Here is a 14,154-nt window from a genome sequence, read left to right on the forward strand (position 1 = left end):
CCGCCATGATTTTTCATAACTTCCTCCATCACCGTTTCTTCAGGTATTTTAATTTAAGTCATTGAGCTTCTGTGTGATAGTTTCTGTGATGTGTGAGCAGCAGTGTCTCATCCTGACTGCAGTTCACCAGCCTGTCATCCGCCTTATTATTTTATAGATTATTCAATGACCTTCACTGTGTCAGCGGGTTCAAATGATAACTGAGTCCGGCCTGGATGCATTTTCCGGAGCCTGCGTCGATGTCCATTAGCATTAGCATTAGGCTACTCCCCCGACACCTATATAGGCTCAAATTAGGGTCCAAATGATTTTGAATTTGGGAAGTAATGTTTACAAATAATTCCAAAAGTTGTGGTTGTGAATCAAACTTCGTAAACCTGTAAAATAAATCCGCAGGAGAAATGGAAGTTTGTGTATGTGAAAAAAAAAATGTATCCTTAGACAAAGACATTTCTATTTGCTACAAAAACAGACTCTTTGAATAAAACTACACAAATGGTCAGTGGTGAGGGTTTAACACATAAAAGAAATGCTTTTGTGAGTGTCTGTGTACAGATAAAAAGCTGAAAACTGTAAAACTCAGCGGGTCACACACAGCAGAGTTTCACAGTTTCCTGCTCTGTATCAGCACAGTTGTTGACAAAACCATTTATTTATTTAGTGTTTTTGTTTAGCCTCAACACTGATCATTTGTTCATAGTTTTGAGTCACAAAGTCTTTTTTTTTGTAACAAATACAAATGTCTTTGTCAAAAGGAATCAATTAATTTTCCCATGCACAGACTTGACTTTCTCATACAGTTTCATTTCACAGGTTTACAAAGGTTGATTTACAACTACAAACGTTGGAATTATTTGTGAACATCACTTCACAAGTTCAAAATCATTTGGTCCCTAATTTGAGCCTATATCGGTATGGGGTGGAGTCATGAATATGACTTACCATTTTTGCTGGTTGTGGAGGACGACAAGGTGTGGTATTAGCCCGAGTTGGATTCCGGCATCCCTATGAAAAGATACAATGGTACTGTATTAAATAAAATGATTTTCCATTGCAGGGCAAAGTTGTAGATGAAGTGGTATTTTACGCCTTGTAGAGTCTTGGTCAGTAAAGTGATAAATCAAACAGAGTTGTTACTGAGTAGTTCCTCATTAATTCATCATTATATCATCAAATAAGTTCCTTAACAACCAATCAGACACAGCAAGTTTCCAAACAAGTATATTAATTGTCATCACTAATTTATCAAAAAACCAACATGGATGTGATTACAAATATGAATACTTGTGTTGAAACTTGCCGTCTCTATTCGTTGTGAAGTAATTCATTGTGATATAATGATGAAGTAATGAGGAGCTACTCTGTAACAACTCTGTTTGATGCATCACTTTGCTCACCAAAGCGATGCAAGCTGTAAAAAAAAAACAAAAACAAAAAGTTCCCTTTAGTTTACAACATAGTTCTGTTCTAATGTGTTGTAAATTACCCTCTAAGAACATAATTCTAGTTTTGTCTAATTTGCTACCAAGTACAACTTGTTATGTCTTATTAGTGTACAGTGAAAAGTGCAAATAAGATTTGCATTTGTAAAAAGAAAAACTGAACTGAAAAATAAAAACTGAGCAGCTGATATCAGTGGTGAGGTAACGCAAAGACACTGTGGAAGACGGTGCTTTTGCCAAATCTGTGAACAGATACAGAGCAGCAAACTGTGGAACTTGATGCTCAAAATTTCTTCACAGTGTACGACCCTGAGGTTACAAGGACAATTTTGACTCCATCCTTACACTTTAAAAATGATTGGACAAAGACAAAGTCCAATCACAAAGCAGATTCCACTCAGAGGGCAGGTGGTTCTGTTGCCTTCATCTGCCACAGATCCTGAACGGTGTAGTAGATATTAAAGCCAGCGCTGTCGTCCATCTTGAAAATCTACCACATCTTTCAGGATGTGCGATAGAGATGAAGATACCAGAACCACCTGCCCTCTAATTGGACTCTGCTTTGTGATTGGACCGTCTTTGTCCAATCATTTTAAGGTGTAAGGATGGCGTCAAAATTGTGCTTGTAAATTCAGTGTCGCACACTGTGTAGGAACTCAAGTGCAAGTTATGAAGTTAGCTCCCATCAGTTTCAAAGGGGGTTACCGCACACAGCTCCAACCACAGATACTGTTAACAGGAATCCTGGAAAGATTTTTAAAACCTTACATTACTTGGTTGTGGTTTAAGTGGCATTTACTGGTGCCAAAAAAAGAGAAGTTTTTTTTTTTTTTTTTTTTTTAAACCTTACTGATTGGACAATGACAATCCAATCACAAAGTTCAGTTAGAGGGCAGGTCATTCAGTTGCTTTCAGCTCCATGGCAGATCCTGAAAGGTGTAGTAGATTTTCAAGCCCATGCTGTCCTCCATCTTGAAAATCTACTACACTTTTTTCAAGCCTGTGCTGTCCTCCATCTTGAAAATCTACTACACCTTTCAGGGTATAGGCAGAGATGAAGGTAAAGGAACCCCCTGCTCTCTGATTGGACTCTGCTTTGTGGGATTGTCGCTGTCCAATCAGATTAAGTTAAAAAAAAAAAAAAAAAAAAAAAGAGTCAGAATGTGTACTTTTTTGAGCATAGGAGTGAGCGATCTGGCCAAAGGTCATATAGTCAATCTTTCGAGCTTTATCACGATCTACATTGTTTCCACTGATTTTATTGTGAAAGTCCTAACCGGAAGTAACGCCGCTTTGACACCAACTCCAGATGTTGGCCAGCTAGCAGCTCTTCCTCGCCAACAATGTTGTCTGACATGTACAAATTGTGCCACAATCACATTTCCCGCTGAGCTCATATGGAGTATTCTTTTGGACAGCACGGTTATTTATGAGGTGTTATAAGCGCTTTGATTTGAAAGTGAAGTCGCTGCTAACCAGCTGCTAACCAGCTGCTAACCAGCTGCCCCGCCTCCTGTGTGCCGCCTTTACCGCAGGTGTCTCATTGGCTGGTGACATTAGCTCTTGTTCTGCTCAGGTGAAGAATATAATATAATATAATATAATATAATATAATATAATATAATATAATATAATATAATATAATATAATATAATATAATATAATATATGTCTGTGAGCCAAATGCACCAGGCTGCAGAACAGCTGCGGTTAGCAGGCTAGCTGTTTAACAGGTGGCAGTGGGCAGGTTAGCAGCGTTAACCTTGGACATTAACCAGGGCTCTCTAAATATAGCAGCTTTAATGAAGGCATCTGTACATTCATATTAAAAGTTGATCATATGCCAAAGTAAGATCACCCACCCCTGGTTTCACAGTTGTCTGCTCTGTATCTGCACAAAGACTTTAACAAAAGCACAACTTCTGTCACATGGTCTTTGCATCAGCTCACCACTGGTGTCTCCAACAATAACATCACTTCTCAGATTCAGCAGCTACAAAAACTCTGTTCAATATATTCAGCGTCTCATTTGTGCCGAGTTTCCCTCTTTGCAAACAAAACAATAAGCATCAATATTTCAGTTCATTTCTCTTATGATGCAAAGGACTCATCCTCCAACCAAACAGGCTCTGATGGAATAAAGTGAAATCTCTTACCTTCGGTGGTGGTGCAGAGGAGCAGATCCGCTGGAGGCTGTTGACAGAGCAAAGCCTCAGTTTCTGCCTCATGTTTGTTTGTCGCTGGTTTTTAAAGAAGAAGACGCGCGTTTTCTGCCCAATCAGTGCAGGAGGGCAGCGGATAAACAGCAGCTCTCTGCTGCTCTGCTTCTTCCTCGGCTCTTCCTGCTCCACCGGCCTCCCCACTGTCACAAGGATCAGCGTGTTTCTGCATGTTTGTCCCCGGTTTATATTTCTTACATTACTCATATCATTCTGGCAAAGACTCGACCGAGTCTAACGAGTTTGTTTCCGGTTTGTCTCATGGACACACGGGAAATATTAAAGCAGAAACATGAAGGCCAGAAACAACAGGAAGTGCCAGTGAAGGAAATGTTTAAAGTTCATAAACTGCAGCGGTGAGTGAAGGTAGCAGCCCAACAACAGCTGTGCACAAAGTTTAACTTACTGGTAAATAATAATCACAACATTCATAAACATACAGTTCATTCGTTTGAAAGCAACTTTGAATAAATAAAAGGCTTAAATGTCACCAGTGATTCCTGGGCCCCAGGAACAGTGAAGTCTGTGTTTGAAAACACATCCCTCTGTCCTAAAGCTGGAAATCAGAGAATCCTCCAGAGACAACACAACGGCACTGACTGTGAAATGTTCGCAGCTGTGTCTTCCATCAAAACACTGATTAAAATCTGTCAGTGATAAATGAAAATGTGGAATGCAGGAAATGCATCAGTCTTTAATTGAATCACTCACATTGAGAGAAAATGAACAAACACAGCAGAAAAACAGACTCTGGAACGATAGACTAAAAAAAGTCAAAGATTTGTTCTCATCATCAGCTGAAATTAATTTGAGCCACTGGGGGGAGATGAGTTACCTTGCTAACCCTATAATCTACAGTAGCTGTGTTGTGTTCCTCCTAACACGTCTCTTTGGCTTTAAATTGGGCACAAAATTTGAAATTTGAATCTCATTTCGGGCCAAGAAATGATATAAACATTTTATGGCCTCACAGCATCAGAGCCCCGTTCATTGTTAAAGAGCAAACCGGGTTGACATTGAACATTAATGTTCTCTCTTTAGTTTTTAACTTCAGTGAAGTGCTGCATGTGCTGCAAATATTGACCAAACTGTTCTGAGGCACAGGAGTAAGAACAGTGAGTTCTGTCAAAGGGTTGGGTTCTCCTTTAAATGCACAATCCTGATTATGATTGCAGTGTCCAATCCATGATTATAGTGGTCTGTCCTCAAAGCATCTGGTGCAGAAAAATAACAGACTACATTATAAACATTAAGGTCATTACAAAAGCCTGTAGAAGACTTCAATGGAATTATCATATAAACTTGAAACTGAAAAAAAATCCATGATAGAATTGAGATTTCTGACACATGTATGTGTTCTAGGATAAAACACTGGACTGAATGAATGTGAGCAAAGCAGGACAAGCAGGTTCCAGTTGAAGGTTTTTAATCTTTTGCTTGCAGTCAGTCAGGTGTGAGTGGTTACATGTCTACAAATGAAAGAAAGCGAACATACAGGTCAAATTCTATCACTTTATCTTGAATAAATCAACAAACAGTTCTAAATCAAAATCAGTTCATACATTATTGCTTTAAATATATAATTGTGGGAGAACAAACCAAGGAGATTAAATGTACCACTTAACAAGAAAATACACATGACTTGAGGAAATATAATGAAATAAACGACTCACTCGACACACTCAGGAACAAAGGTGAGAGCAGCTCAGCTGAAGGACAAACGGAGAATGAGCTCAGGACACAGAGCAGAGAAAACTCAAGACACCTGTGTGAGCTGCCCAGTTCTCCACCTGTGCTCCTCAGCCCAGCAGTCATGTGACCCCACTTCCCACAGGATGCTGTATTTAAGTATAATTTAAAAAGAAAATGCAGTACTCCAATTTGCATTTTCATTTTCACAGACTCATGTGTGTACTCATCTACAAATGTATTAAAATGATGATTTTCAAAGACTGAACCTGCTCTGCAGTGACAGTATTTAAACATAATGAAATAAACAGCCCTCAGGCCACTGCATTTACATTTACATGTCACTGCGCTCTTTAGGGGTCAAAATGAAAATGCACTCAGTCCTCTCATTGAGGCAGGTCATCAGTGAGGATGTCACTTCCATGTCAACTGTAATGTTTCTGTCACTGGGGCAGTGGTTGTAGCTTGTTCCCTGTAAGGAAATGACCAGAGATGAGATTTAAAGATTTTTTAAATGTATTACAATAAGTGATAAGATGCTGAGAGACAGTCTCATCTCATCAGTGCGGACGTCACTTCCTTGTCTCTTGTCACTTTGTCTGGGGCAGTGGCAGCAGCTTGTTTTACCTGTCTGTGTCTTATATCAATACAACTCAATGGAAATTACCAGACATATGATTTAAAGAATTTATCTGTGGGCATGAATCTCCATCAGCTGAGTCTGCTCCCTCTGCAGCTCCACCTTGATCCCTCACCTAAATGCACTCTTCTTCTCAGTCAGCAAGATCTTGAATTCATTTCAGATATAAAGCCTGTAAAATGATATGAGGCTGATGAGTATGTGATCACTTCCAGTGGTGATTGCTCACACAGTAAACTCAGAATAACAAATCTAAATAAATGCAGGTGAAAGACCTTGTAAATGTTTGTTGTCTCCACTTTGCAGCACTGAGAGTCACTCAGCAACAGTTTTTTGACTGATAAATCAAAGTTTAGGAGGATGTGCACACAATGAACGCACTCGTGAACGCGCAGCGCCAGATCAAGAACGTTTTTCGCTCGTTCTCATCGCCCAAAGGCATGATGGGAGTGACACTACTGCGCAGTCTCTATGGGCCGCATAATGCGGAAGTAACCCGGAAGCCAGAAACTTTTTTGGCGTACGCGCCAGGTGAGCAACTTGTATTGAACTGAATGGGCGCCATTTTTAGATCCGGCATCCAGGTCTTATAATACATCGATGGTCACAACACACACACACACACACACCAGGGCAAGCAGGAGTGAACAGTGTCGATGAAATTCACACAGTATATGTTATTCTATATTACAGTACAGTATACTGTGGTGGTAAATTGTCTGGGAAATCAATTGAGAAATTGTTTGTGGATTAAATGACGGGATATTATACGTATTTTTTTGTATATCCAGCAAATCAGGTAGGGTACTTCATCACACCACTTCAAACATGTAAAAGTAGAATATTACCAGCATTTATGCTTCATTTGCCCAAATGCCCAATACATATATCCCTTTAGTATCTCGAGAGATACTAAAGGGATAAACATCTCATTACAAACAGTATTAAAATGTTTAATCTAAATATAGACTCAGTGGTCCAAATGGTTTCAGACTTTTAATCCCTACTGAATTTTGTTGACACTGTGTGTGTGTGTTCTGTCTCACCAAAGTCCAACCACAACATGCCTTCAGGTGGCTGTCAGATTGAGTGCAGCCTATTGTATTGATGGTATTACCAGCAAATTGCAGCTGATCCCTCGAAATTGATGTCTGTGTGGCTCATTAATGAAAATGGGTAGTTTCTCTTGTGATAAACAATCTGTACAGTTATCTACACCAGATACAAGTGGATATGATTGCTTTGGCCGTGGGGATGGATTACTGGGTGTTTCTCATATAGGGATCAAAAGTCCCTGTCTGTGACACAGTTGGAGGGGAGAGGGACATTCAGTGACAAATGCCAACTTGGTTATTGCTGTTATTTTTGGAAATAATCTTCAGTTTAAGGAATCAATATTATATCTGACATGACAAATATTTATTCAACTCTTTGTCAAAGCTGTACACTAGGTCAGACTTCCATTGTGTGTAGTGCTGCCAGAGCTGGAACAACACACTGACACTTTTTTTTTTTTTTTTTTTTTTTTTTACAAGTGAGGGAACAGAATATTTGCAGGCTGTGTAATCCAGATGAAGTTCATATGTATAAGAAATACTGACACTACTGCTTTTGGTGAATTTATTCTTTATTGTCAAGTCATTCTTTTAAATGAGAATAGAGAATTCTGATAAGAAACATTTGTGCACATTATTATGAGTTTGATTATGATCAGCAATAATCCCTTTATCTATTATTTGTTGCCCTATCCCATTTTACAGTGAAGTAGATAAGCTCATACCACAATTATGATAATATCTGGTGGGATACACATAAACCTGGATACTGAACCATGTACAAACCATCCTGTCTACTGATGAAGTTTGGAGCCATACCAGTCCTATATGGGCCTAATGCATAATAAATAAATAACACAATTATTGCAGTTAGTTTTGCTAAAATTGTGATTTAAAAGCTTAGTTTGAAAAAAAACATGTATGTATCTCATTTATGCAGGTATGAAAAATTGTGCAGGACAACAATCTGAGTCTCTTTGATACCAAAAATCTGTGGTACGTTCTCCTTAATCATTCAGGCCAGAAGGCATGAAAAATGAAACTGCTGAAGAATCAACTTGTTACAGGTTGAAAGATGTTAAATCAAACTCGACACATCTCATTAACAGTCAGGTCCTCTAGCCGGTGTGGGTGGTAGAATGCCATCTGCTGTTAGCTCTGTTTCTGCAAAACTTGGTGTTGACTTGTTGTGAGTCATCCGTCATGTCCTTTCCGCGAGGAAACAAATATGAAGCCATTAAAAGCCAGAGAGAGATACGGTGAAGGAAATAAATCAGACGAGATTCAGCTGACATCATCGACCTGCATGTATACTTACAGGGTGAACAGTCTCTCACTTTTTCACTTGTCACTTTTCAGAGTCATTTATTTTTTTCCTTTATAATGTCTCACACATCCCAGAGATATAAACCTATTGGTTTGGCATTTATTGGATGCTGATGAGTCTGGATTTGTCCTTTCACAAGGAAACACTTTGTTCTAAGGTTTAAAGACTCAAAATATTTCGTTTTTTTTTTTTTCAAAGTAAAGATACACTCATCAAATGAGCACCGTTTTTCTAATGGAGGTGTATTTACGGCACATGTAATGGCTGGCAGGCTTGACCGCTTAGCAATCTAGTGAAGATCACTGACAGGATTTCCTGTTTTATTTGTGATCCAGCAGATGGATCTGTTTCAAGATGCCAGTGTATCACTGCTACTTCCCAGAATGACAGCCTGAGAAAAAAATTATTCTGACCTTGTTTTTGAGGGCTGCCTGCTGTCTTAGTATTCCCTAACACATGGCACCTTTGCAGGGTCTCTTTTTATCACTCGTCATTTTTTTTAAATTTGCAGATATCGGGTTTGTTTAAACTACAGTCTGTACTATTTTTCAAACATTTTTTCCTGATCCTTTATAACATTTTGTACTCATTAGAGTCTGATGTCTACCCCTTTAAGAATCTGTGCTGTTTTGTGTTTATGTCAGAAGCTTTTACTGTGTCCTGTTCCCCTGGACAGATGCACTACATTAATTCATCTATTATTATATGTTTTTGTATTGTGTGTGGTGGCTGAGTATAGAAGGGTTTGATTCCAGGAAAATGGTCGTTGAACATTTCTGAAGGATTGTGCGCCTAATAATAAACCATTTTTTTAAAAAATGTCCCCATTTAATAATCATAATGACAAACTTGCACTGACATGTCAAAGTTCCTTTGTGAGATGTTCCCAAGACAGTTCCTTATTGAGCTGGGAAGAAATCGCTTTCTTCCCAGCTCTATTTTCTTTCAGTTGTTGATGTGTTTCATTGGTGGCATCAGTGTCTTATAAGATGGCCAGCTTGTATATTATGATTATTTGTGTGTCTTATCTTTTGGTTTACTGTCTATACTAATGGCTGTCATATGGTCATTTTCCTGCTTTCATGACACAGGTTTTTTCAAGAACAGCAGTTGAAAATGGGCCATTAGATGAATGTCTACTGTCTCTGTAAAAGAATAAAATCTCACAGTCTCGGTCTCGGTCGTAAAGCTCATTAGATACCAGAAAACAAAATTACTGAATAAATAAAAATGGGGAAACATTCAGATTGACAAATTACAATATACACACAGACTCAATATTTTGGGTTCTGGCATATGATTTAGAGTGAATATTAATCAGTTTCACACATTTGGAGAGGTTTTGAAACAAGATTGAAACCATAATGTAAGAAGATAAACATAAAAAAAACAAAAAAAACAATCTGTCTCTTTACCATTAGTGTGGCAACAATAGTACATTTTGGCTGTAAAGTGGTGCTAGAATACATCTCATATTCAACCTATCAGGGTCACCTCTACATTTTCAGACTCACAATGAACAGACAAAGCTAAATAAAATCACATTCATTTTCTATTGCACCAGGATTTTTAGATTGTTGATTAACTAAGCATAAAGTGTCATTGGAGGGAAAAGGGGACCTCGTATTTACTGAGCAAATATGATGTAGTTGACAGTAGGCACTGCTTTTTTTAAAGACAACTGTAAAGAAGGTTTGTGTCAGTTGCATGATTGCATGTGTGTGTCTGTCTGGCAGATTTCTTGTCTACAGCTCCAGGCAGTGTGTGTTCCTGAAAGAGCGTAAGCAGATAACCTACAATACAGTTACTCAACACTGTGCAAACCTCACATGTTGTCACTTATCCATTTGACACAGCACACGCACGTAATACGTTTCTGAGCAATGGAAACAAGAGACATTCAACGTGACAAAAGTAAGGCCTAAAAATGTGTCTGTATCCTGGTTTTCTGTCGGAAGAGGAGGACTGGGTTCAGTTTGATTCATCCCTGAAATGCTATTTTCTTTCATTTATACAGGATTTTACATTGTTATAACTCTGGTTTAACTGAGAAGGAAAATGACAATTCACATTCCTGGTCAAGAATTTGTGACATTTTTGAAGCCCACAGCATGTAAGGTCAGTATTGATGATGTAAACACACATTATCCAATGAAACTAATGTCTGAGTTTGTTTGCTTAACAAAATATAGACAAAAATCATTGAATCTAATCCAGACTTGATGATCATCCATTCATTACAGCTATTGCTGATGTTTACCCCGTGGGGCTGGCGCCTCTGGAGGCAGCTAGCTCGAACCCAGTGGGCCCTGCGCCAGGCCATGAAATATAATGAAATAAACTACTCACACTTACACACTCTGGAGCAAAGGCAACGTGATGGAGGGGAGCAGCTCAGCTAAATGAGTTCAGGGCACAGAACAAAGAACACCCAAGTCACCTGTGTGAGCTGTCAACACACCTGTGCTCTTCAGCCCAGCAGTCATGTGACCCCCACTTCCCACAGTATGCATTGTTTGAGTAAAAATTAAACAGGAAATGCAGCAATCCAATCAGCATTTTCATTTTCACATGTTCTACCACCATATTAAAATGAAAATTGAAAATCTGTTTCTGTTTTCATCTTTTATCTTCAGGGACAACATTCAAAAACAATAAGCAAACAGCCGCCTCAGTCCATTCATTTACATTTAAATGTCACTACAACTCAGTGGAAATCATCAGAGGTAAAATTTCAAGAACTTGAAATGTATTACAACAAGTGATAAGATGCTGAGGCGCTTGAGAGTCTGGTAGTCATTCTGATCCCAGTTCACAGCAGAGATGCAACCAGCTGTGGGTGTCAGTGCAGGCCAGTGTGGGGTGGACTGACAGGGCATAAATGATACAAAGATCCACTGTGATATGCAATATCTAGTGTTATTGGAAAATTTGTGATCTCACACTATTGTTACACAGAACTATGTAAAACCAGTTTCAGAAACAACATGAAGCTTTACACTGATACAAGGCTGCAGATTATGTTTACTGTTGAAAACTCCACAGACTTTATACAATTATATTAGGATGTTATCATTTGCCACTATCTGTGGGGTGGTGAGATAACAGAACACAAAACAAAGCAATCACTGTTAAATGAGTCTTAAAGTCATCTACATAACTACTACATCACCATACTTCCCTTTGCTCCTGTCATAGTTACAGCAGCCACTAGATGTCGACTAACAACAAAATGTAACCATGGGTCATAATGACCTGCTGCACAAACAACCCATTGGCTCATTTTTCACAGGAGGACAGCTTCATTTTTCAGTAACAACTTGGAATGTAAATTCCCAGCATTGTTTATGTCTTAGTCCTTTGCACTTATGAGTAAACTATATTTCTCTTTGAAAACCAGATTCAAAATGTCTTCATTATTGGCTCCAGTTTGTCATTTGACTGATAACGAGGTAGTCTGTTCTTTTTGTAAATAAATGAGTTGCAACATGATGACTTTATGAATTATTCCTAAATTATTTGAATGCGTGGCCAGTTGTAGTTGATTAATGTATGTCCTGTTAGGATTAGGTCCTGCAGGCCCTATTTTCCTTGTGTTCTCTGCTGTGTTTCCTTCCCTAATGTGTTTGTTTGTCCCCAATTTGTTCTGTGCCTTTGTGTGTGTGTGTGTGTGTGTATGTGTGTATGTGTGTGTGTCAGTGCAGCTGGGCGTGGCCTCCTTAGTTTCCTGTTCCCACCAGTTTCCTTCACACCTGATACTCATCTTGCCATCAACTCCACCTCTTGCTGCAGTATAAACGACTCAGTCAACTCACCATTCTTCACTAGATCACATCGAGTTGTATAAATCGCCATCACCAGTGCTATTCCCCCAAAGTCTACGTAATTTATAATAATAGCCTACTTGCTTTCACCATCATTCTGTGTTCTGCTCTGTGGGTTCAGATCCACACCTTACATGAAAACTTGCCACTGTAATTACATAACCTTTGAAAATCTGAAATTTCATAGTTGCGTTCTGATACTTAAACATATAGCACTGCACATCTTGTTGTGAATATATAATAATGGTTTTTCAACACAACAAATGATTTCATTAAACAAAATAATTTCTGAGCATTTTGACTTTTGAATGGAGTTTCTACCTGAACGTGTGAATGAGTAGAAGGGGTTGAAAAATGCATGAAAATGTGTGGAAAACTGGAGATTTTAAACATTCTGTTCTGTTTCTTCATCATACCGCACCATCGCCTTTGGTGGTACTGCATTTGCAGCAGTTCCACCTAATAAAGCAGAGTGAAGCAGATTTGGATCATTTCTGTAATATACGGTTACAGGAACTTTAATACCACCAAGCTCAACAGGAAGCAATCTTGACAATGATTACCCACAAAAAGCAATCTATTTTATAGTTTTATACTCTGAGCATTTTATTCTTATTTGTTCATTCTTCCAACATAAGTGTGTAAACATTTGGGGAAAAGAAAGTAAACCATTTTATTTGCTTTGATTTCAGAGACAGGAAATGAAAGAGAAGAGGAGTCAAATATATATGTATATATAAACTGTAACCATTCAGGTTGTATCCTGAATGTGTTACACATGAACTCCTGCTGCATTTTCAACATGCAAGCGTGTATCCAGAATCACGCCTCCACCAGCGCCCAGGCCTCTTCAGCATTCATGTAGTACTGGTTAGCCAACGTGAATTACATGGCTGCTTCGTCCCAGTCCTGCTTTCTGGTTCATTTAAAAAGGTAAAAAGCAAGAGTTCACAAACCTACATTAAACAGAAACACTAAAAGCATTTCAGCTTCAAATTTATCATGTCCTAAAAACCCCACCAGGGGGCAGTATTATCATGACTATTGCACCAGGACTCATCATCCCTACCACTCAAAACAACCTGCATTGATGTCTGTCATCTGACAGATTAACTCCTGTATCAAAGGCTCTGGCCACTATAATCATAGAGGATCTGTCACCAGTCTTGGCTACCAGCAGAAGATACATGAACCTTTCAGCCTGTCTCCTGCATTATCCTGCCGACAAAACAAAAATGTCAGACTACATGAGGTAAGGGCAGCTGAGGAACAAAGCTAAAATACACATTGCATGGTACCTCCTGCTCCATGTCTGGCAGTGCGTGATGAGGCAGCTGCAGACAGCACTGTCCCAAGGCAACAGCAGCCTCCAGCTCCCCACACTGGGCTGCTCTCCCCAGGTGGAACATGGCCCAGTCCTGATCCCACTGCTCATCCTTCCTCACAGAAACAACCCCCTTCATGGTACTGAACCATCGCCACGTGGACCTAGAAGGAGGTTCACAATATATTCAACAGACACAAGATGGAGAAAGTAACCATCCGTTCTTCACCTCAGTGATCAGAAAACAATTCATGTGTTAAAATTGCGGGAAAAAAAATAAAAGATAAAAAATCACACTCCACTCTCAGGGGTGAACCTGTCCAGAAAAGTTAGAAACACAGATCAGCCTCATGCTCAGAGCTGGAAGAGTACACCTCTATTTGCTCGTCACTCAGTGAGTGTAACACCATGTAAAACATGAGCAGTCACACAAAGCTATTATGGTGAGATTCATGAGCACGATGGGAGAGGTAGATGGTGTTGGTGAGCCAGTGGTCACACTTTCTAACTGGAAGATAACTATGTGTTATGGTGGGGGCCCATTTATAACTGAAGGTGGGAGGAAGTTGGAAGTAACCACTGGCTCAAGAGAACTATTGGGACCTATTGGGACTTTTAAGTGTATGCAAACCACT

This window comes from Trachinotus anak, unplaced genomic scaffold (genome assembly GCF_046630095.1).
Source record: "Trachinotus anak isolate AG129_WGS33_773 ecotype Australia unplaced genomic scaffold, CSIRO_AGI_Tana_v1 ptg000021l, whole genome shotgun sequence".
Taxonomy (NCBI): Eukaryota; Metazoa; Chordata; class Actinopteri; order Carangiformes; family Carangidae; genus Trachinotus; species Trachinotus anak.